We start from the raw sequence: 24,643 nt of genomic DNA on the forward strand, positions 1-24,643 counted from the left end.
CTCCTGGGAACGGGATCCTTGTGAGAATTGTGGGAGTTCCTCCCACCACACAGTCTCCCTTACGGCATTCCAATATTTCTGCGTCCAGACCAGGTGTGTGAAAAGCAAAACAAGGAACAAAATTAAGCTGACTCCTTGGATCTGCTTTTGGTACAGTCTGGGGCAAAGGACCAAGATCGGTTTGATTCTCTCCCAACCTTCAGTGTCCCAGCCAGCACAAAGAAGCTATTTGGAGACAGTAAAGCTGTTACACATAAACAACAGGGCAATAAGCCTCCACAGCCGCAGAGATACTGAGAAAGAACATGAAAATTTAATAGGGTCTTAGAATATTACATGCTTCAGGGTTTTCCAGATTGTGGCCTTGGGTCTTTAATCAATAGAGTTTCAGCTGGACTAATTAATTTCAAAAATACTTCTTTGCTGACTGGAGACTTTAATTGTGCATTTGATTGGCTTCCATTCGCAGCAATTGCCGAGATGTGATCCAGACTCTGCTTTGTTCCAGGCAGGCGGCAGCACTGAGGTCAGTGATGTGTGAGAGAGCACAGGGCCGTCCCACAACTCGGTCGGAGCTTGGTTGTGTGAGTGATTTACACACAGCCTTGTGTGGCTCTGAAGGAAGGATTCTCCCCACCTCCCCTGTGTTGCTTGGAAATTAATCAGAAGAAATACACAGGCTAGGATTCTGAAAGGGGCCTAACAGAGTTAGGTGCCCAGCTACCCGTGCCATTCAGCTTGAGCGTTCCACCCTTGCGCACCAGCCATCTGCAGAATACCAGGAATATAGTGAAATCTGTCCAGCAAATCACCTTAAACAGGGGAGTATCTACTCTCAGAGACCACCCCAGAGTATGCACAAATGCACTAGGGTTTCCAGGTGTCCGGTTTTCGACCAGACAGCCGGGTCGAAAAGGGACCCTGGTGGCTCCGGCCAGCACTGCTTATCGGGCAGTTACAAGTCTGGTCAGTGGCGCAGAGGGGCTAAGGCAGGCTCCCTGCCTGCCATAGCTACATGCAGCTCCTGGAAGCAGCGGCATGTCCCCGCTCCGGCTCCTACACATAGGGGCAGCCAGGGGGCTCCTCACGCTGCTCCCACCCCAAGTGCCGGCTCTGCAGCTCCCATTGGCCAGGTACCGCGGCCAATGGGAGCTGCGGGGATGGCACCTGAGGACAGGGAAGCGTGCAGAGCTGCCTGGCTGTGCCTTCACATAGGAGCCAGAGGGGGGACACCCTGCACCCTTGACCCCCTCCCGTGCCCCAACCCCCTGCCCCAACCCTGATCCCCTCCTGTCCTCTGAACCCCTCTGTCCAGGCCTGGAGCACGCTCCTAACCCCAAACCCCTCATCCCCAACCCCACCCCAGAGTCTGCACCCCCAGCCAGACCTCTGACTCAACAGGCATTCTAGGCTTCAGAGCGATGCTCCTCAAATCTTATGAAATAGATAAGGGTGGGAGAGAGGTGTCACTTTTCCAGATGCCCCTGACTGGCTGGGGTTAATGCAGCGGGGACCTAGCCCTGAGTGAACAATCTCATTTCCCCATATGCTCATTGGCTGATCACTCTCAGCCTTTGTCTACTCTACAGAACATCACTCCCTTCCCAGGCATACTTCTTCCCTTGGCCTGGTCTAATTGCATTGGCCCACACGGGAAGTCCTGGGGCTAATAGGAGCACTTTATTGTGCCTAATGAGGCTATTCACGGATCTGTCTGGAGGGCAGCCTGCTCGACCGTGTATCGTCTTTAGATTTTATTACGCAGCAGGAGGAGGGTAGGGAACGTCGTGCTGTGTTTTTAGAGAAAGACAAAAAGCCTTAATAATGGCCCTGGCTGCCTCACTGGGAACTCAAGGATCCTGCAGCAGCCCATAATAATCATCGTAAATAGAAGGGAAAACATCTAACTTGCAGCGTGGGCAGTCAAAACAAACCCCAGGGTGGAATGGAGGTCTTTAAAGCAAGCTTTACTGAGTATCTTTCTCTCAATCTGTCTTTCCCTCTTCTTTTCTCATTATAAATATCTAATGCCCCTTGCCTGTGTGGGGAGACATGAATCACTGGAGGTTTCTCAGCGAGGCACCTCTCCTGCTTACCTTTTTCATTATCCTCAATCCTTTTTTCATGTGGATTTAGCGCCTGGTGGATGGTGCCAGTTTGATGCCCCCCCCCAAGGCAAACAGCAAGTGTCCTACAGATTGTCCCATCTGCCAGGCCTCAACCCTGACCTCGAGAGATCACCTCCAGGGAAAGAGGGGAGTTTAGTCTTCATCCCGTGCTTGGCCCCAGTGTTGAACGAGTCCTCCAGGGGGCCAGCTGAGGTGCTGGGTTTTGTGATGCAGACGCGCCTTCGCTAGGAACCCTCTTCTACGTACGGTTTCATTGGTCCCTCATCACCATAGTACCTGAGCGCCTTCCGGTCAGGCACAGCACGACATGCAGCCCATCCGTCCAATGTTCGTTCTCTCCTCAGGGGCGTGTCTCGTTTCGGTGGGATACTCACACCCTCGCACGTTGCTGTACGTTTGGGTTAGAGAAGTCACGTCACCGAAAGGTGCCTTGCGCTTGGAGCAGAAGGTGCAGAGAGGTTTGGGATGGGCCTGGCATAGTTCATTCCACCATCTGGGATAGTCCCTCCAGAGAGCTCTGTCTCCTGCACAGGTGAGCTTTACCCCGGCTGTAGAGAGCCGTGTTGTGCCAGAGGAGTGACGTAGTCGACCATGGTCTTCATCCCAGAGTTTCAGGTGAACTTTTACACACCCCGGGCTGTTGAGCAAAGGCGAACACCAGCAAACTGACTTTCAAACCTGCCTTTCGTGGTGGGACCTCTGGGGGCATTGAGACCAGTCGCCCGCTGTCACAGGCAGCCCCGTCACACCATCCCTTTCACACCTCCTGCCCAGGCCCCGCCCTGCGGCGTGACATGCTCTGCTCAGCTGCTGCCCAGTCTCCCAGCCGGATGCCATCATGACAGGGACCAATCAGGATGCCCAGGGACCGTCACTCAGCCAGTCACCAGACTGTGTTCTTCCGTTCATTTGCATCATGCCGCCCCATTGGTTGAAATGCCACGAAGGTGATGTGGAGTGTTTCTCACCCCTTGACTCTCTGACCGCCCGGGGCTCTGGAGCTGAGCGGGGGTCTGGGAGGGGATTGTTTGTCCATACCCACAGCTGCACTGGAGGGACACTGCTCAGGCACATGCCGGCAGGACAGCAAATGCCCTCGGTGGGTCCGTGCTGCCTTACATCTCCCAGAACCCTGCGGGGAAGTCCCCCTTCCCATCCCCTACATCTGCCAATGCTAAGCAGATCCCCAAGGCCGGGCACCCTCAGAACTGGAGCTTCCCCCATTTTTCAGCCCTTCTGTCCCATCCTGTCCCTTGCTCTTTTTCCTTCTACGTCCCTCCCATCTCCCCTCTCCAAAATCTCCCTCCCCTCCATTGCTGATATTCCTTCTCCACCCTCTGTCTATGCCCACCCCTGCCCTGATCTCCCCCACTGCTCCTTCCACCCAAGATGGCAGAGCACAGTTCATGCTGCTCTCTGATCCTCCCTCACTTACTAGTGCTCTAATCCCTCTGCCTGTGTCACAAGGGAACACAGTGTTGGGCACAGAGAATGGACTTAAAGGTAGACAGTAGAACCAGGGGTCCTACCCAGCAGGGGACAGTGACGGCAGGGCAGGATGGTGGCACACGGCTGCGGTTCCATGTGGCTCTATGAATCCTAGAATAAAGGAAATTAGAGTTTGAAAAGGCCTATTAACTCCCATCGAATCTATCCCCCAGAGTTAGTGACACATTGCTTCCCCGAGTATGGTGCTCCCAGTGAAGGCAACACTGTGTGGTCAGCTCTTGCAGATTGATTGGTGGCTTTCCTCAAACCCCAGCTCCCGGAGTGAACTGATGCCACGGTAATCTCAGCTTTCATCTGAGAAAAGCAAAACAAAGCAGTACATTTCTAGTCTTGTGGCTATGGAGGATGCTTAAAATTGTGCCCTCCCCCCAAAAAAGGCTCAAAACCCAGCAGGCAAGTGGAAAAGAACCCAGTGTTTATTGTTTTTTGTTGTGTTTTTTAAAATCTCATGATTTTTAAGCCACTCTTGGGATTTTTGAACTCTTTGGGTTGACAGTGCCGTCAACCATTGATCCCCATTGACCTCAAAGTTGCAGGAACAGACCCGTTCATCAGTGCTTTATCCAGTCTTGTTTTAAATGCCCCAAATGATGGTGAAGGTGATTCAATCACTGCTTTGGAGATACCCACTGCCAGAAAGATTTTCCCCCTGTTATTATTGTCTTAATGTCCCGGCTACATACTGTCATACTGTCTGCAGTCACTCAAGAGCGTGAGCACAAACCTCAGGGCAGACGTTACAAATCAGGACACAAACCCCAAATTGGCTGTGAGTTTTATACTTAGATTTCACCAACCAATTATCAAATGTAAACTCCTCAGCCACTAAAACAGCCTAACTATGGAGTCACAGACAGTCCCCCTGAGTACTCGAATCTATCTTGCCACCCAGGTGAGCTACCCCTGTGATAGATGGTGACTTACACCAAGAATCACAGCAATATTCAGGTTACTCCCAGTCCCAAAGGACCAGTCACTTATCCCAGGTCAATTGCACCTTAGATCTCATACCAGAGATAACTCTTGTAGCCAATCCTATAATAAATTATATAGGGATTTATTAAATAGGAAAAGGAAACTAGAGAGTTATTTACAAGATTAAAGCAGGTAAACCTATACACAAATGAGTTACAATCTTAATTTTCAAAAGGTAATAGAAGCGTCTCTAATCAGCAAGCTTTATATGTCCTTTAGGGCTAACCCAGGCTAAGCAGCTGGGGATTTCTTGCTTATGTCTAACAAACCTTGCCCCCCCAGACTCCAAGCAGCACAAAGATAATCAGTGCCTCCTTGTTAGGGGGTTTTATGCTTCTCCTGCCATGTGTTCTGAGCTGCAAGTTTAGCTAACGGAAGGACTCCCTTTGCATGATTCATCCTCATTTTGGAGGGGCGGGGGAAGGGGAGGGGCGGGGAGACCAGAACAACGGATTTTTTTCCTCTTTAACATCCCACAATAGTCCATCTGGTGTCGATGTTGGGCAGGTTGTAATGTCTTCTGTTGAAGGTCAGCATGTCACACTAATTAATGTCTCTTTCCTGTCTGGTGATTAGTACAGTTACAGAGGCTCACAGTTCAATTTCTCAGATATTACCTTATGATATGGAATACAGATGTTATAACTGAGATGAATGCAGGCAGCAGTTCACAAGCATTCAGTAAAGTCTAAACATTAAACACATTCTTATCATTCTAATACCTGTTTTAACAGCACTAACACTCACGGGAACCAGACTAATTCCAGCTCTGTGTTTGCCAGCGTTCATTTGAGACATGGGGACTTTGGTATGAGCTGGCACCTGGTCTCCTAGCGTCACACACATATTTTAAGGGACCCATTATGGTATTCTAGTCTGACCTTTTGCATAACCTTGAGTAGACAGCCTCATCTAGTGGTTCGTGTATTGAGTCCAATAAATTGTCAATGAATGGTAGCACCTGCTTTAGAGAGGTGCCAATCTACCAATCTGGATTTAAGGACTCCATGTGCTAGATAATCCACTTTCCCCTGTGGGAGTCTATTCCAATGGTTAATAAAAATTAAAATTTGAGATTTCAACAAATTTTCCCATCCTGAGCAGAGACAAAAAGTTGAAATTTTGAAAATTGTCGTGAACTAGAAAAAAACAACACAATTTGGGTCTATCAAATTGTTTTGTTTTGATAATTTTGAAACATTTCAATTCAGTGTTGACCGTTTTTAATTAAAAAAATTAAATTATAAGAAGCTTACATTTGGAAACAAAAAGTTCCTTGGAACCAAAAAAAAAAAAAGATTTTTAAAAATTTTTGTAAATGTCCCATCTTGATGATTTTGAAAGTTTCCTTTTTCAAAAATGTGTTGAGTTGAGAAATTTGCAAAACCGACCCTTTACTGTGAAAAATCTCAGTTTTGACAAACTGGCATTTTTGGTGACCAAACGTTTGATTTTCAAAAGGCCCAAGTTTTTACTGAAAAATCAAAAATTTTATCCACAATTTTTCAGTTTTCAATTCTTGGGTTTTTGTTTTGTTTTGTTGAAAAAACAGGAAAAAATGAACACAATGAAAATATAGGGGGGGAGGGAAATCGTTTTCATAAAAAAGTATTTTTAATTAAGAAGTGTTCATGTGAAATTTTTGCTATATCTACTCCCTAAAAAATTCCTTCTTTCCTTCCGTTCATACTGTTGACACTTTCCATCGCCCGTTTTAAATAACACTATCACTGATCATATCTGATGTGTTATTTTTCTGTAAGTAAGAAAGCTCTGTCTCAGTTTTTTGTTCTAAATATAGAAGCCTGATTACTGCTGCAGCTATTTGGAAAATAGAAAAGTAATGATCAGGAGAGTTATGGCTCGCTTAACACTAGAAAACAGTCTCCTTCATTTCTCCTTGTGGCATTAGCCCGATATTTCAAAGAAAGGTATTTTTAACTGGCTCCCTGGTGCTGGTGTGAATTCAGGGAAGGAAATTCAAATGAGATCAACTTTAGAATGGTTTGGCTGCATTTCTAGTCTGAGGAACTTGGCCTTTTCTCGGGCAATCTGCCACTGAAGTTGACAAGCAAGGAGTGCAGTAGCTAGCCCGAGTTTACACTCAGGTCCCAGAATCTAGTGCTCTAGAATCCATTACTGGTCACACTAGAACGGTTAAAGTTGGACAGTTTTGTCCCGATGTCCTCTTCTTAGGTTCTAAGCACTGGATTGTTTGTGACACACCACTCACGTTATCTGAGAGGGAGTGGGTTGGTTTTCACAGCAACGGGCTAGCAATGCTTGGCTCCATGGAATTATAGGAGGGAATCCCAGCAACAAGGATTTAGTGATTCAGATATCACAATACAGAAACCTAGATAGAGAGATAGATGGATCTTCCAGCTGAGGCATATCCAGTGGATTCCTTACAGTTTACTACTTATGGTCATTTTTAGTTTCAGCTTGCATTTTGAAAATGGTCTGTGGCTGCATATTCCAGATAGAGAGGAAGGGTGGACCAGTGGTTAGGGTGCTAGTCTGGGACTTGGGTTCAATTCTCTGCTCCACCACAGACGCTTGGGCAAGTCACTTAGTCCGTGACTCAGTTTCCCCATGTGTAAAATGGGGATAATAGCACTGCCCTACCTTACAGGGTGTTGTGAAGATCATACAATTAACAAATGTGGGGCGCTCAGATGCTATGGTAATTGGGGCCTTATCATTAACAAAGGTAGGTAGATATCATGGCACTTCTTCTAAGAGCAGGTATTAGCCCCAGCAGCCTTCCCTAAAATTCCTTTTCCTCCACCCCGTGCAGAATGCTGTGTGTGGCTGCTTTCCAACCAGTGCTGTGTGCAGAGAGTTTGTAAAGCAAGTAGGATCCTGTGCGATATAAGTGTCTAAAACCCTGAATGCATCCGATGAAGTGAACTGTAGCTCACGAAAGCTTATGCTCAAATAAATTTGTTAGTCTCTAAGGTGCCATAAGTATTCCTTTTTTAAAAAAAACCCTTCTGTCTCCTTCCCCGCTAACATCTCTTCCTCCCTTACAAGAAATAGCGGAGGTTTTGGTTTTAACATCTTCAGAGAATGTTAAGCACTGGTTGAAGGCTGATATAACCCAATTCCATCAAAGCATTAAGCAGGGAGATGTCATGTCTAACGAGCAGATTGGGAAACAGTACAAACCCTGCGATTTCCCCGCTTTATCAATATTTCAATCTTAGACAATACATTATTGAGAGGACAAAAAATACTCCCCTAGCCCAGTAAATGAGCATTCTTGTCAATGATAACAATTCAGTAGAGCCCAGTTTTGCCACCCTGTCACTCCGGATTTACACATTGAAATCAATGAGGTTACACTAATGTAAAACTGGGGCAATGCCGTAAAGGTCTCCATCATTCCTTTCGAAGGGTCTCCATTAAAGTAAATCAGCTGTTAGATGGGGCCCTACAGCAGAAGATAAGTATATGGATAGGTGTTGAATGTGTTGTGACAATTGCACAGTTTCCAAATTAAAAATAATTCTGGTGTAGATTTCACTGTGTTTACACAGCGCCTACCATAAAAGGGGCCAAGTCCATGATTGGCACTCCTAGGTACTGCTATAATACACTTCAATAATAAGTATACCTATAAAGCATCCATTAACAGATCTTATTTAACGTCTGCAACCACAATCCTGCCAACACTTAAGCCTCGGAGTGACTTTGCTTTCAGGACTATTCCCATCAACTGCTACGGGGCTGCTCCTATGAAAGCCCCACCTGCTTCAGCATATGCAGGAGCAGGCCCCTGCTTGCAGCTTTGTGAACAGACTTGTGTTCCTAAAGATGCGAGTGTCAGGCACCTTTCCTGACCATCCCACGTTGATGTCGGTGAAACGGCCCCTGTGATCCACCAGCACTTGCCACACCACTGAGAAGCACCCCGTTTGGTTTATGTACTCTTTGGCCAGGGGGTCTGGTGCCAAGGTAGGGATAAGCGTTCCGCCTATCATCCCACCGCAGTTAGGGAACCCCATCTCGGCAAAACCATCCACTATGTCCTGCACGTTGCCCAGAGTCAGTACCCTTCGTAGCAGAAGTCTATTAATGGCCTTGCAAGCTTGGATCACAACAGCTCCCACGGTGGATTTACCAGCTCCGAAATGATGCCCCACTGACCGTTAACAGTCTGGCGTTGCAAGCTTCCATAAAGCGAGCGCCACTCGCTTCTCCACTGCCAGAGCAGCTCCATTTTTGTGTTGCCATGCTTCAGGGTTGGGGAAAGCTCTGCACAACGTTCCTGGAAGGTGGCCCTCTGCATTCGAAACTTCTGCAGCCACGGCTCATCATCCCATAGCTGCATAATGATCCGGTCCCACCAGTCAGTGCTTGTTTCCCAGGACCAGAAACGGCGCTTATCGGTGTTCAGCTGACGCACGACTGCCACCAGCAACTGCGTATTGTTTCGCTCTCTGGCTTGCAGCAGGGCTGTTTGCGTGACATCGCAACGTTCCACGTGGCGGCTCCTGTCTCGGCTCTGGAAATACTGCAGGATAAGGGGTGAGGTGTCGGTAATGCTCACAAGAGTGCACAGCTGAGCGGGATCCATGCTTATCGGGCTGTGGCATCTGCATGGCTAACCCAGGCTTGTGAAAAAAGGTGTGAAACAGCCTTTGTTTGTTTGCTGTTGATATCAGGGAGCAAGGTAAGTGCATCATGGGAGACTAAAGCCATGTTTCCATTCCCCCCTGCGACAATGTTTTGGTCCCATGAGGCACTGCAAGCCCAACCCAAAATCCCATTGTTCTACTTGCACTGTGGGATAGCTACCCACAGTGCAGTGCTCCGTGCATCGATGCAAGCACTCCTAGTGAGGACTCACTCGGCTGACACAACGAGCGTGGTGTGGACATACAAGATCAACTTACTTAAATCGGAGGCTCAATATCAGCTTACATAAAAACAAGAGGAGTCCTTGTGGCACCTCAGAGACTAACAAATTTATCTGGGCATAAGCTTTCGTGGGCTAAAACCCACTTCACCAGATGCATGGAGTGGAAAAAACATAGTCGACTTAACTTTGTAGTGTAGACATGGCCACAGACTTTAAGGCCAGAAGGGGCCATTGTGATCATCTGGTGTGACCTCCTGCACTTCGCAGGCCACAGATCCTCCCGCTCCCCCCACTCCTGGAATAGACCCCTGATCTCTGGCTGAGTTACTGAAGTCCTCAGATAGTGATTCTTATCTCATGCGGGTGCAAATCAGGCGTTATTCCACTGAAACCCATGCAGTCAAACCAGGATAACAGACACCAATGCAAGTGAAGTCAGGATCCATCCCTAACCCATGTGTAAATCAAAGTTTGCTTGCATAAATCTGTTTGCTGTCATAAAAAAATAAAGAAAATATTTCACAGTGGAGCAGAATCATAGGGAGAAATTCCCAGCAGCCTCGATTTAAGTGCTCCTGTTAAACACACATTCTAATTCCATATTGACTCCCTCCCATATCCTGCATATGTATCTTTTCACCAGCAGAGTCCACACTAGGCTTTGGGTGGGGATGTCCTGTGGGCTGTAGAAGAAGGGCATCCCCTATCAGTACACTGGCATTTGAGCGCTCCCCCTTAGCTGTCAAGAGGTCTAGGAATCAGCCACAAATACTACTAGCCTTAGGGCTAATCCCTGTTTGCGGTGAGTGCTCACAGAAATCAACAAGAGCTGGGAGTGCTCAGCATCTCCTGGGAGTTCATTCATCCATTGCCTCCGACAGCTAGACACACTCTTTTGTGGCACTGGGTCCCCTGTTTGCTGCACAGCCTGGACATACACCTCGGTGCACTCCTCTCCCCTCTCTTCATAAACATTACCAGTGCCTGTTACTTCCCCACTGGGGGATCATTGCAGGGCTGACCAGGATGCAGAGATGGGCCGAGATGTCTTTTGTTTGCACTTTTGCCTCTGCTTACAGAGCAATGTTTTTCCCCAGGAAGATTTGACTTTATTAGCTTGCCAAGATTTAGGATCCTGCCGCCAGTGCCAAAATCCTCCCCTCCTCGCCAGAGGGGCTGAGTCTGATTAATCTCTGCCTTGCCTCTCGCTTAGTAAGAACATGGCTATCAATGTAATCATACCGTTTATGAGCTGTAAAGATCTGCTGGCCTCAGCGGAATCAATAAGGCACTCAGGACATTGGTGGTCCCTCACCTTCCCTCCCCAGAGCAGGCTGTTTGAAGGAATCCTGCCAACGCTGGAATAAGTTGAGACCATTGCTGAGCAAACAGCTGATGCTTCAGTCTGGCCACTGAATTGAAAAATAAGTGTAAATAATCATTTCAGGCTGACCCAAAATGGACATTTTTTAAAACTTTTTCTTGTGAAAACAACCCCCTCCCCCCAAAAAATAATTTTGAGTTGAACAAGACGTTTCGTTTGACTTGAAAAAAAATCCTCCTCTTTTCGTTTGTTTGTTTTCCTTTTGGGGTGGTTTTACCCTTTTGCTTTGGTCAATAAATCAAGCTAACTTTCCAAAGGAAACGTCTGAAAATGAAAAGTTAAAACACTTTATTTCAAAAGTGCTGGAACAAAACTTTTTGCCCTCTGACTTTTTTCTTTTTGGCCAAAAGGATTTGTTGAATTCAACCCCTACCTGCAAAGAGTTTTGGTCAGCCCGAAACCCCATTTTTGGGCAAATAAACTATTCTTCAAAAAAAGGGTCATTCATCTCTAGTTGCAAGTTCTCACCGGAATTATGCTGGGGATAATGGGACCGGAATTATGCTGGGGATAATTTGTTCTGCTGCCCACTTCGCTAATACTGACCGTTATGTGAAGCTGGCGCTGTGGGGGCACCGACATAAGGGTGGGTGGCAGAGAAGTGCTGGCAATTTAACTGCGTAAGGGTGACATGTTAAGTAAGGTATGCCAGCTGGTATCCATCTGGTCATTTGTGGTTGCCCAATGTTTGTCCCACCCATGTTTCTGCCCAGAGAAATTTGAGGCTGCATAGCCATAGATAAGAATTTAAAAAACCCTTTATGTTGCAATCCATCATACTCAACCCAAGACTTCTGCTCTGGGGCCCAGCTTTCTTCCTTCCCACTTCGTATGTTGCAGGTCATCTGTACACCATGGTGACTGGGAGGAGAACGCTAAGGTAGACAGCATTTAGCAGCTACTGTCTCGATAGGTGAACACAAATGATGATCATAATGGTATTGACAATCACATTACCATCAGCCGTCATCGCTCACAGCTCCTCGAGATGAATAGTTCACACCTCTCCGAGTCTGTTGTCAGACATCATGGCATTGGGTAAACTGAGTTCCCATTTTAAGGTTATCTTTACACGTCTAAGGATCAGCAAGGCATAAATTCGGGAGCAAAAGAAGGTGTGGTTTACACTTATGTGGCAACCTATGCAACCATGAAATTGTATAATACATGGAGCCCTGTACGCTGTGTAGTAAGACATGGTTTCAGGTCTCGGAACTCTGTCGCCAGGCCAGGAATAGCAGAGGCTTGCTGCAGATGTGGACTGAGGCTTGTTGGCAGAAGTGTGGAGGGAGGGCGCTCAGGACTGGACTAGCAATGGGGCTGGAGGTCAGGATTGGAGTGCAGCAATAGAGCTGCGTGTTAGGAGCCCCGGACAGAATAATGGGGTACTGCAGGTAAGGATTGAGGGGCCTCAGCAGAGCTGTGTAGAAGCAGCCCAGGGCTGGAATAGCAAGGGGCTTGCAGGTTGGGACAGAGGTGCGTTGGCAGAGCGGTGGCTAGACTAGGAGAGCAGGAAGTGTGTGAATGGGGGAACTGGGGCAGAGGGGATATATTCATGGAGCTGTCTGGAACAAGGCCCCAGGAGCAACACCTGCTGCACTTTGCCTGGCTCTGTCCCCGATTCAAGAGCACCAAATTATTAATGAGGAAGCAGGGAGAAGCCCTGGTTTAAAACTGGGGGGGGGGGAGCAGGGGGAGAAGACCCCAATAAAACTGCATTTTGGGAGCTGCCAGGGGCTTGCTAAGGATTGGAGCTAAAAGCCCAGGGTGAGCAGGGGTGTTCCGGGAATCCCATGGTCAGGACCCAGAGGCCTGACAAAGCCATACCAGGGGTGTGCTTCGCATGCCAATGAGGCACGTTCCCTTTCCCAGGCTCTCGGCCAAGCTGTCCTACATCCCCCTGACCCCTGCAGACAAGGTGCATGAATAAAACATGGAGGTGGCGGCCGTGCTTCAGGAACAGCACCTGGAACAGAGATTCCTTCCTTGGCAGGCCCGTTAGTGCGGCTAAATGTCCCTGTCACAAAGGCTAATCAGCTCCTGCATCAAGGTGTCAGCAGGCCACGCGCTGGGGCAGGAGAAGATGGGTCCCTCCAGCCCAGCCAGCTCTCATCATGCAACAGACATCCCAGAGTTTCCTTCCCGCCAGCTGGTCCGCGCCATGGAGCCCCATCCTGGAGGAAACTGGCTCCTGGCGCGTGTGTCATGGCCACCATCTTGGCCAACACACCGTTAACCTGGGTGACATCGGTATTACGGCAGTGCCTAGATGGACTGAGGCCCATTGCGCTGGGTGCTACACGTACACTAGTCAGAGACAGCCCTGCCCTGAAGAGCTTACAAACTAAATAGACCAGACAGTAAAAGAGTGGAGAGAAGGGTTATTAGCCTCACTTTACTGATGAAGAACAGCGAGCGTTTAAATTACTTGATAAAGAGCATGCCGGGAACTGGTGTCACAACTGGGAACGAAACCCCAACCCCCTGAGTCCTAATGCAACCTTTTGTCTAGCGTAGCAAATAGCCCATCGTTATGCCAGAATTAATGTGCTGAGGAACTGTGTTCCAGGGTAAGTCTTTGCCCCCACAATCTCTGTTTCCCTCAGGTCTCAAATTACTAGTCCCCGTGGATTGTGTCATGAAACGCAAATAGGAGCTCTTTTGGGCCAGACTCACCGCTTTTTGTCACCACCAGGGCTTGGGTGGTCGGCACCAGAGCTAGAGGCAAGGGGTCTAGGTCCGGGCTCAGACCTCGGGTCAGAGTCTGAGAGCGGCAGCCTGGGGTCAGGGTCCTAGTACCGGTGCCAGGGTGCAGGAACAGAGCCCAGGCTTGAAGGAGCAAAGCCAGAGTCAAGTGCCAAAGTCAGAGCCCAAGTACCAAAACCAGTGGTCAAAAGCCAGAGTCAGAATTCCAATAGCGAATCCAAGAGGCAGGTCCATTGCTACCGCTGGCAGGGGAGTGCGCCTCGTTGCACAGACACTTCCTGGAACTCCTCCTGGGCATAAATAGGGTGCCTGGACCAATCAGGGGCCATGAAGGGAGCTGTCAGTCTGGACTCCCAAGGCAGTACTTGCTGAGATGTTGATCTCCAAATGGTCTATGTGGTAATGCATGTGGCCCTACCATGCATGCGTGGAGGGGGTCGCCATCCCCTGGACCTGGGTTCTAGTCCCATCCCTGCAGAACCTCATGCTCTTCTCCAGGTGCTTTGTCACACCCAAATGATGCAAAGTAGCCATAACTGCCTCCTTAAACTAGGTTCATGGCTGTTTTGCCTTTCCAGAGCCATGCACAGTGGCCAGAGTATAGCAGTGAATCTGGTGCATAATTTGTAATTTAATTCTTATTTAGTTTCATAACCCCAATGTTATGGAAACCAATACATAGGACTATTTTCTTTAGCATTAGACCAATGTTGTTCGAAGGTTTAGTCTCGTCTACCCAGTGGCACTGTTGCATGTCTCCATTACAATATGCTAAGAGTACCCACCTGGTAACATCATCTAAGATTAGACACCTGTAACCTTCCATTATTTGATGATAGATATTAAAATTGCTTCTTGATCAGCAGTCTGCTACACAACCTTAGACATTGCCATTAGGGCTGTCAAGCGATTAAAAAAATGTATCCCAATTAATCATGTGATTAAAAAATCGCACTGTTAAACAATAATAGAATACCATTTATTTAAATATTTTTGGATGTTTTCCACATTTTCATATTTATTTCAATTACAACACAGAATACAGAGTGTACAGTGCTCACTTTTATATTTTTGATTACAAATATTTGCACAAAAAAGAAACAAAAGAAATAGTATTTTTCAATTCACCTAATACAAGTACTGTGGTGCAACCTCTTTATTATGAACGTTGAACTTACAAATGTAGAATTATGTACAAAAAAACCTGCACTCAAAAATAAAACAATATAAAACTTTAGAGCCTAGAAAGTCCACTCAGTCCTACTTCTTGTACAGCCAATCGCACAGACAAACAAGTTTATTTATATTTGTGGGAGATAATGCCTCCCGCTTATTGTTTACAATGTCACCGGAAAGTGAGAACAGGCTTTTGCATGGCACTGTTGTAGCTGGTGTCACAAGATATTTATGTGCCGGATGTGGTAAAGATTCACATGTCCGTTCATGCTTCACCCACCATTCCAGGGGAAATGCATCCATGCCGAAGATGGGTTCTTCTCAATAACGATCCAAAGCAGAGCAGACCAAGGCATGTTCATTTTCATCATCTGAGTCAGATGCCAGCACAGAAGGTTGATTTGCTTTTTTGGTGGTTTGGGTTCTGTAGTTTCTGCATTGGAGTGTTGCGCTTTTAAGACTTCTGAAAGCATGTTCCACACCCTGTCCCTTGCAGATTTTCGAAGGCACTTCAGATTCTTAAACCTTGGGTGGAGTGCTGTAGCTATCTTTAGAAATCTCACATTGGTACCGTCTTTGCATTTTGTCAAATCTGCAGTGAAAGTGTTCTTAAAATGACCAACATGCGCTGGGTTGTCATCCAAGACGGCTGTAACATGAACTATATGGCAGAATGTGGGTAAAACACAGAGCAGGAAACACACAATTCTCCCCCAAGGAGTTCAGTCACAATTTTTTTTAATGAGTGTCATGAGCATGGAAGCATGTTCTCTGGAATGGTGGCCAAAACATGAAGGGGCATATGGATGTTTAGCATATCTGGGACGTAAATATCTTGTGACAGCTACAAGAGTGCCACGTGAATGCCTGTCCTCACTTTCAGGTGACATTGTAAATAAGGAGTGGGCAGTATTATCGCCTGTAAATATAAACAAACTTGTTTCTCTCAGCGATTGGCTGAACAAGAAGTAGGACTGAGTGGACTTGAAGGCTCTAATGTTTTACATTGTTTTATTTTTGAGAGCAGTTATGTAACCAAAAAAAATCTACATTTGTAAATTGCACTTTCACAATTAAGAAATTGCACTACGGTACTTGTATGAGGTGAATTGAAAAATACTATTTATTTTGTTCATCATTTTTACAGTGCAAATATTTGTAATAAAAAAGAATAATCTAAAGTGAATACTGCACATTTTGTATTCTGTATTGTAATTGAAATCAATATATTTGAAAATATAGAAAAACATCCAAAAATATTTAATAAATTTCAGTTGGAGTTCTATTATTGTTTAATAATGTGATTAAAACTGTGATTAATCACAATTAACTTTTGAGTTAATTGCATGAGTTAACTGCAATTAAATGACAGCCCTAACTGCAATATTAAATGTCTGGGCTATATACCAATAACCTATGGTAAAATTCATCCCTGTGGCAAGGGTCAGTGTAAAGGCTATATGCCATTTAAATCACAATTAAGTCTTATTTTAAGGGTTTAAGTAGCACATAAGTGGCACCTAGGTCTCAAGCTTGACTTCTCCATTTTACCTATATAGAAGTAATAAAATATCCTAGCTAGCCAACTCATTTGAGTGAGGTTTCTCCTACCTAACTGGTTAATACATAACTTTTCCATACTGAGACCTTCATCTGTGGTCTTTTCACAAACATTATATTTGTATAATTCTCTTGGATCATGAGCTACCTGCATCCCCTGGTACTGGACTTTCTCTTCTGCCCAAATTAAAGAGCATATTGTTTTTAATTTATTTATTGTTTTGGACATTGTTTCTACTAACTGGATTCCTGGAAATTCATTATATCCTGAAGCCAAAATAAAATTATTTAAAGCCACTGTATTTCAGGATGTTTCTGGTGAATTTAAATATACCAATGCATTATTGGCATACAGAGCTATTTTATGTTCTGTACCTTTAGTTAATAGACCTGAAAATTGTTTATTATTGTGTATTTAATTGCAGCAAGAGGTTCAGTTATTTAAGCAAAAAATAAAAAGACAAGGGTATCACGATATATGGAATCATACTCTGTCTTAAACGGGAGACATTTATTAAAACAGCAACAATAAAATACAGACAACAACAAACTGGGTTCCACACAACTTGAGTTCCAGCTTTGTCTCCACTGTTTAGCTGGCACAGTACATTCCTCTATACAGTACACTCGGGCTAACTAACGGCTGAAAAAAGTACTGCAAGTAAACACATTATTATAGAGGCTTCACACCAGCCTAGTTCCTCTTTGAAAGTATATCGCTTCAACCGTGTTGCCATTTACCAAAATCCTAGCAGCTGGTCCATTTGTATAGTGTTGAAATTCACTTCTACAACACGGGGCTTTCTCTGCATTTAGAGCTAATCTGATAAATTCCTGTTCTGTATACCAGGCTGAGTGTAAACAATTTGCAGTTAGCTGATAATTGTCTCCTGGAAATAAGCCCGGCTGATCTTCAGTCATTAGGAGAAATTCACCCCTGTGCAGAGTACCAATGCAAAATCTAGAGGCCACTTAAGTCCCACTTTACCCTACTTAGACGAATTAGAAATGTAATGAATTAATTAATGAATTCAGAAATTATCTGTTCAAGACTCTTACAAAAATCTTAATATTTGCACTAAGGCTTGAGACAGGCTGAAGGGAGAGTGCTATCTTGTAATAGGTCACCTTCAAGCGGCAGCGTGTTGGTGGCATTTGGAGTGCCAGAATATTATTTTTAAAAAGACCAAAAGATGCCATTAATTTTTAAGGGACTTTAGAAGACAGGTGGCATACCCATCCAGGGTTGGATATGTTCTGAGGTTCACATTCACAGCAGTGGAAAAAAAGGACGTTTCCGTTCACTGGGATTCCAAAAAAGTGGGGAAGAAATTATTTAGGGCTTGCCTACATAAATAGTTAGTGCTTGGCAAGATAGGCTGTAAATCTACCTCCCACTAGCTTCCTGTGTACTAACTGTCCATGTGGACCCTGCTGACTCACACCAAAAGTTCACTAGTGCCCCTTGAAGTACTCCTGTTTCAAAGCAGGGCGGTTTTATAATCCAGCGTGCTGTGCGTTTACTGTCCATAGAGACAAGCCCTGAGATTCTGTGCTTCTTTAAGGATTTACATTTTTAAAAATAAAATCCAAAGGAATTTTAAAATGAAAGGCCATTGTGATGTTCTGTACCTTGGGGGAGAACCCTGTAGCCCCTCATATTCCTCATCTGTATATAATTGTGATATTACATATAAAGCATGCCATGTGAGCGGCTTTGGGAGCATTCATGCAATCTAGCTGGCTGCGGGGTCTCCACTTGTTGTTGTGCTGAGTGATCACAGAGCCTGGAGGGGTTTGCTGCTGGTCACTAGGAAAGCATTGTGAGAGACAGCCCAGGCTGGAGAGAGTTAAGGGGGCACAGTGGTCCCATGGTCCCAGGCTGCACCCCAGGGGATCCCATCACAGCCATTTTGAAAGAAAATATGGAACATTTTGGTTTTTCCCAGGTGTGGTGGTTGTTGTTTTTACTGAAACAGTTCTCTGAAATTGAAACACTTTGCAAAATGTTTTGGTTGCCCCAAATCTGCATTTTTAACCAAAATAACTTCCACCCAGTGCTACTCATAACCAATATTCCAATGTCTTCCATCAGAATAGGATTTTAGGGCCTGAATCAAACCCTATTAACATCTGCCATTGACTTTTCATCAGATCCCTTGTTGATTTTCCTAAAGAAGGTTTGAGGGGGGAAACTGGCACATTTTTGCCTCTTGAGGCCTGACAAAGCTGCGGGGAAAATATTTCAATGCAGACAAATTTTGAAAATCAGCTAAATCAGAACAGCAGGTTCTCCTTCCACAAATAAGAGTCATTCTAGAGCTTATCATAGAACATCAGGGTTGGAAGTGACCTCAGGAGGTCATCTAGTCCAACCCCCTGCTTGAAGCAGGACCAATCCCCAATTTTTTGCCTCAAATGGCCCCCTCAAGGATTGGATTCACAACCCCCTGGGTTTAGCAGGCCAATGCTCAAACTACTGAGCTATCCCTCCCCCCTTGTTTGTTTTCTCACTGAAAAGTGTGACTTTTCAAAAAAAAAAAAAAAAAGGGGGGTGAAAAATCTGATTTGGAAATGCCACTGTGATGCCTCATGGTTATTGTAGTTTGGGGGTGCCTCATATCCCCATTCTCCTCTATGGGCTGGGCTGCCTCACCAAACTACATTTCCCATGATGCACTACAGTCTCCCCTTTTGTTCAGCTGCCGTGGTGCATTATGGGAGTACTAATGTTACATCGTGGGAGATTTAGTCCAGGGGGGAACGTGGCCCATAGGAGAGAATGTGAGGATGAGGTTTCCGAATGACAACTTCCACAAGGCAATAGGGTGACTCAGAAAGATGCAGTTTAATGTTGAAAAACAGTCTGACAGAAAATTTGTGACCAGCCCTAAGTAACTTACATTAACATCAATGGGAGTTTCTCATTTCAAGTGAAATTCACCCCTGAGAGATAAGCAGTACAAGGTCTAGACACCACTTTAGTCCCACTAGCCTTCAGTACTAAGGGTATGTCTACACTACTGCAGTTACTGCAGCACAGGCACGGCGCTGCAGCTGTTCCACTGTAGTGGTGTAGTGTAGACGCTTCCTACATCTACAGAAGGGGTTTTTCCAGCACTGTCGGTAAGTGTTTCCCAAACTTGGGACGCCGTTTGTTCAGGGAAAGCCCCTGCCGGGCCGGGCCAGTTTGTTTACCTGCCACGTCCGCAGGTTCAGCCAATCGCGGCTCCCACTGGCCACGGTTCACCATGCCCGGCCAATGGGGGCTGCGGGAAGCGGTGCGGGACGAGGGACGTACTGGCCGCCGCTTCCAGCAGCTCCCATTGGCCTGGAGCAGCGAACCGCAGCCACTGGGAGCCACGATCGGCCGAACCTGCGGATGTGGCAGGTAAACAAACCGGCCCGGCCCGCCAGAGGCTTTCCCTGAGCAAGCAGTGTCACAAGTTTGAGAAACACTGCTGTAGGTAATCCACCCCTCCAAGAGGCATTAGCTAGCTGAATGAAAGAATTCTTCTATTGACCGAGCGGTATCTACAGTGAGGGTTAGGTCGACACCTAATTTTTACATGCCTGAGTGATGTAGCTAGGTGTAAGTTTTAGGTGTAGACCAGGCCTCAGTTTAAATGGGACTTAAGTGACACGTAGACTTTGCGCAGATCTTCTTCACAGGGGTGAATTTCTCCTGCCCTGCATGTTGGGGCAATCAGGCTTGGTGAGGACTAAAGAAATGGAGCAAATGAATCCTCTCCCCTCCCACTTTTGCAAACCCCAGCCCTCAAAGTTTTAGATTGTTCTTTACAGGCCCGGTCCAACTTCACTTGGAGTCACTGGGGGTCTTTCCATTGACTTCCCTGGTCCTTAGACTAGGTCTCATATTATGATTTGGAAAGTGTCTGTAAGGACTGATATTAATAAGCCAGACAGATGGAGTCAAAAGAGAAAAGGAAACTAGCACACAGACAATGCAGAACAACAGAAGCAATTCCACTTCAGAGTCTGTTCCAATGATGTAATCCCAATGTGGTGTTGCAGGACAGAAGTAATCAGAGGACATCTGCAAATTAAAAACAAACAGAGCAAAGCCAGCATCAATTTATCTAGAAAACATTTTGCCATTTGAGTTAGGGGGATTCGTTTTTAGCTCGGCACTTGTTGATTATTATTTTGTGATGGAAATAAGATAAATGTGACACCTGTTCCATTTAATCACTTTTTTTTAAGGATTTAGTAATAAAGAACGAGAGGGAGAGTTGTTAAATCATGTGTCTGATTAATGGTTTCCTGGGGGAAAAAATCATTTAACCACAATATAAAGCATTTTTGATTGAAAAGAACTTTAAATTGCATCTTTGAGCCAGGAGCAAAAACTGAAATAATAAACTAACTAAAGCTCTTGTCCATTCAGATTATCACTGTTGGCCTTGATGGGACCTTATACAGTGGGCTTTTTTTTTTATTGTTGCAATAGAATAGTTCTTTTTCATTTTCATATGCAAGAGTACGCAGAGAGGTGAATGAGTGTGGATAAAGCAGAGCAGAGGAATCAAGGGGTGAAAGAAAGAGACTTTGTATAGAAATATGCAAAATGTTTGAACTTTAGACTGTTTTGACCACAATTTGTACTAAGTTTCCATTTATAGATAGTTTATAAAGGTTAATGCATGAATGGATGTTTTAAGAAATGCTTAATTAATGATCACACATAGTTATTATGACTTTGCAGGGCGCAATCCCGACCACCCTGCCCTGCAAGTGCCACACAATGGTTTGCTGCTGTAGCTCCCATCCTGGGCTCCTCATAAACAGCCAGACAGCAGGCAGGTCCCATCCTGAGTGTCTGTGGATAGCCACAGACCTGGTCCAGCGACTCTGACCACAGCAGCCTGTCAGCAAACTTCCCCCACAGCAGCCCTCACTTCCTCAAGCTCCACTTCACCCTTACCTCAGGGCCTCCTTCCTTGTGCCTGATATGGTGTGTACTGCTCAGTCTCTCCAACAGCACAACTTCCTCCCACAGCTCCTGACATGCACACCCACCTGACTAACTGGTAGGCTTTGAACTAGTTTCAGTCAGCCCCTGACTGGCTTCAGGTGTCCCAATCAACCTAGCATTCTCCCTGCCTTCTGGAAAGTTCTTAATTGGCCCCAGGTGTCTTAATTGACCTGGAGCAGCTGCCATTTCACTTATCCTGGTACCAGGGATTTATTTAGCCTGGAGCTAATATATCTATCTCCCACTACTTTTCTATAGCCATCTGGCCTTGCCCTGTCAAACTGGTCAATATGTGGCTTACAAACATCTTATACCAAGTCCTCTTACGGATGTGCTTGCAACCATTTGAAATACATACTACTCATGTCTGCAACATACCTATAATACCTATTCATCCTTTATAACCCAACTATGGGGTAAACCTCATCTGTGAAGGAGACAGGGCTTTTTCAGGGGCAGATCCTAGATGGCGGAACAAAATTCCACAGGAACTCAGAACCATCCCAAATCTCACCACTTCCACTACAAGTGCCAAGCGTGTGTCTCCACCCTGATATCAACACAGAGCTGTACGGACATTGAAAACCAACCCCAAGCCAAAACTCCACCAAAACAAAATACTCCATTGCACACGCAGTTCTCCCCCTGGGGACAGGATAAGAGAGAATGAACCACGTGTGACAGATATCAGTCATGGCATGCTCAGGCCCTGCTCCTCACAGGTCTTTTGGCGCCTAATTTCCCATGATGCAACAATAGTACTCCCATAATGCACCACAGCAACTGAACAAAAGGGAAGACTGTAGTGCATCATGGGAAATGTAGTTTGGCGAGGCAGCCCAGTCCATAGAGGAGAATGAGGATATGAGGCACCCAAACTACAACAACCATGAGGCATCACAGTGGCATTTCCCAATCTGATGTGAAGATCTGGGCCTCCAACACCAGGTGATGAAGGTGCGTAATGAACCAGAATAGACTAGAATAGAATCCTTTTACAACTGAAACCTTAATATAAAATGACAGGTTTCAGAGTAGCAGCCGTGTTAGTCTGTATTCGCAAAAAGAAAAGGAGGACTTGTGCACCTTAGAGACGAACAAATTTATTTGAGCATAAGCTTTCATGGGCTTTCGTGTGTATGGTAACACCCATTGTTTCATGTTCTCTATGTATATAAATCTCCCCACTGTATTTTCCACTGTATGCATCCGATGAAGTGCGCTGTAGCTCACGAAAGCTTATGCTCAAATAAATTTGTTAGTCTCTAAGGTGTCACAAATCCTCCTTTTCTTTTTGCTTAATATAAAATGAAATCCAGGTTTTGATTTTAAACCAGCCATTTTGCAAGCATTTACCAAGCAGAGAAATGTCTAGGCTGTATCCTGACAGGAAATCTCCCTTATAAATAATAATCCTAACTAGATACGCTGAGGCTGTTATTCTGACTGGGCCCATTGCTCTGCTTCTTGGCCCCCTGAGTAGTCATCTACCCCACTCTTTTGGTTCACTAGCATTTTTCACTCTTTGCACGAGGGTGAATGACCCCACCGTGTTCAAGGCAGTGGAAAATTGGGCCCATTATCCAGACAAATCCTGTTACAGGAGACCCTGTTTCCTGTAAAAAGAACGTAGTTGTCTGGTTAAAGGGAACAAAGTGGACCAAACATTTTTTCCCAAATCAGCTGTATACCATGCACCATTATTCTTTGCCTAGAAGTAGAGCGTAGGGGCTGGGACCACGGCCCCATTGTGCTGGGCACCGTACGGACACACAGTGAGAGACAGCCCCTCCTGAGAACATGGCCTCTGTGTGCTGGGTACCGCACAGACACACCATGAGCATCAGCCCCTATGCTGAAAAGTTTACAATTGAAATAGACACAGACTGACCAAGTGGCAGACGAGGAGTCCCTAGCAGAGCCGGGAACTGGACTTAGCTCTCCAGAGTCACTTAAACATAAGACTATCCATCCTCTCTTTGTCCCTTACTTGGACTTGATAGGCTTTCTCTGTGGCTTCCTTCTGCTATCTCTGTGAATTTCCTGTCCTTGCCAACAGTGTGATGGCCCTGTGTTGAGTCAGGAGCTATGCCCGTTGCATAGGAAGGTGTCCTTCCTGAGGCTATGAGAGGAGCTTCTTTCACAGGCCAGCCTTGAGGCTGCAAACCAGTGCAAAGCATTGCCTTCCCACCTTCACAGCACCCCCTGGGAGCATGCACAGCCTCGGCCAGCCATCCCTCCTGGAACACACAGTAGAGAAAGACTCAAGCCCCGAAGTTCCGATCCGACCTCTGGCAGAATGTTGCCCTGAGTGGTTTTGAGAGTTGGGCCTTTGGCTCAGGCAGAGGCCTGTCAGGCAGAAGAACAGTGGTGGAAATGTCAAAAAAGGGAGAGGAGGAGAACCCCACAGTCCACCAGTGTGCCCCGAGGTACTTGGAGACAGAGAAAACTGGCCAATGGGTTACATCCAGGGAAGAAGAAGAAGCTGGATTAGCTGGATCCTTGCTAATGTGTAGTTCCAGACCCTGAACCTAGTGTTTGGTTTGTATATGCAATAAGGGCTGGATCCAAAACCCAAGGAGGTCAATAGAAAGACTCCCATTTACTTCAATGGGCTTTGGAGTGAGGTCTGACACTCTTTCTGACTACAAAAAGAATGAGGAGTCCTTGTGGCACCTAAGAGACTAACAAATTTATTTGAGCATAAGCTTTCGTGGGCTAAAACCCACTTCATCGGATGCATGCACTGGAAAATACAGTAGGAAGATATATATATACACAGAGAACATGAAACAATGGGTGTTGCCATACACACTATAATGAGAGTGATCAATTAAGGTGAGTTATTATCAGCAGGAGAAAAAAACCTTTTATAGTGATAATCAGGATGGCCCATTTCCAACAGTTGACAAGAAGGTGTGAGTAACAGCTGGGGGGGGGGGAATAAGCATGGGGAAATAGATTTACTTTGTGTAATGACCCATCCACTCCCAGTCTTTGTTGAAGTCTAATTTAATGGTGTCCAGTTTGCAAATTAATTCCAATTCAGCAGTCTCTTGTTGGAGTCTGTTGCAGCTCACACCAAACTGAATTTTTTTGTCAGAAAATTTAGTTTTTGTAGATTTTTGCTTTTCCTGCCAGGAAAATCTAAACAAAATATTTTGTTTCTGATTGGTTCAGCCCAAATCAAAACATTACGGTTTGTTGAACTGAAATGTTTTGTTTTGCGTCTGCTTGACATTAGAGCGCATCTGCCCAAGGTGCTGCATTGCCTCATGGGAGTTGAAGTTCAAGTGCTTAATGCCCTCATTCTCTCCTATGGGCCAGGCTCCTTGGCCAGA

The sequence above is a fragment of the Natator depressus genome, chromosome 17 (assembly GCF_965152275.1).
Source record: "Natator depressus isolate rNatDep1 chromosome 17, rNatDep2.hap1, whole genome shotgun sequence".
Lineage (NCBI taxonomy): Eukaryota > Metazoa > Chordata > Testudines > Cheloniidae > Natator > Natator depressus.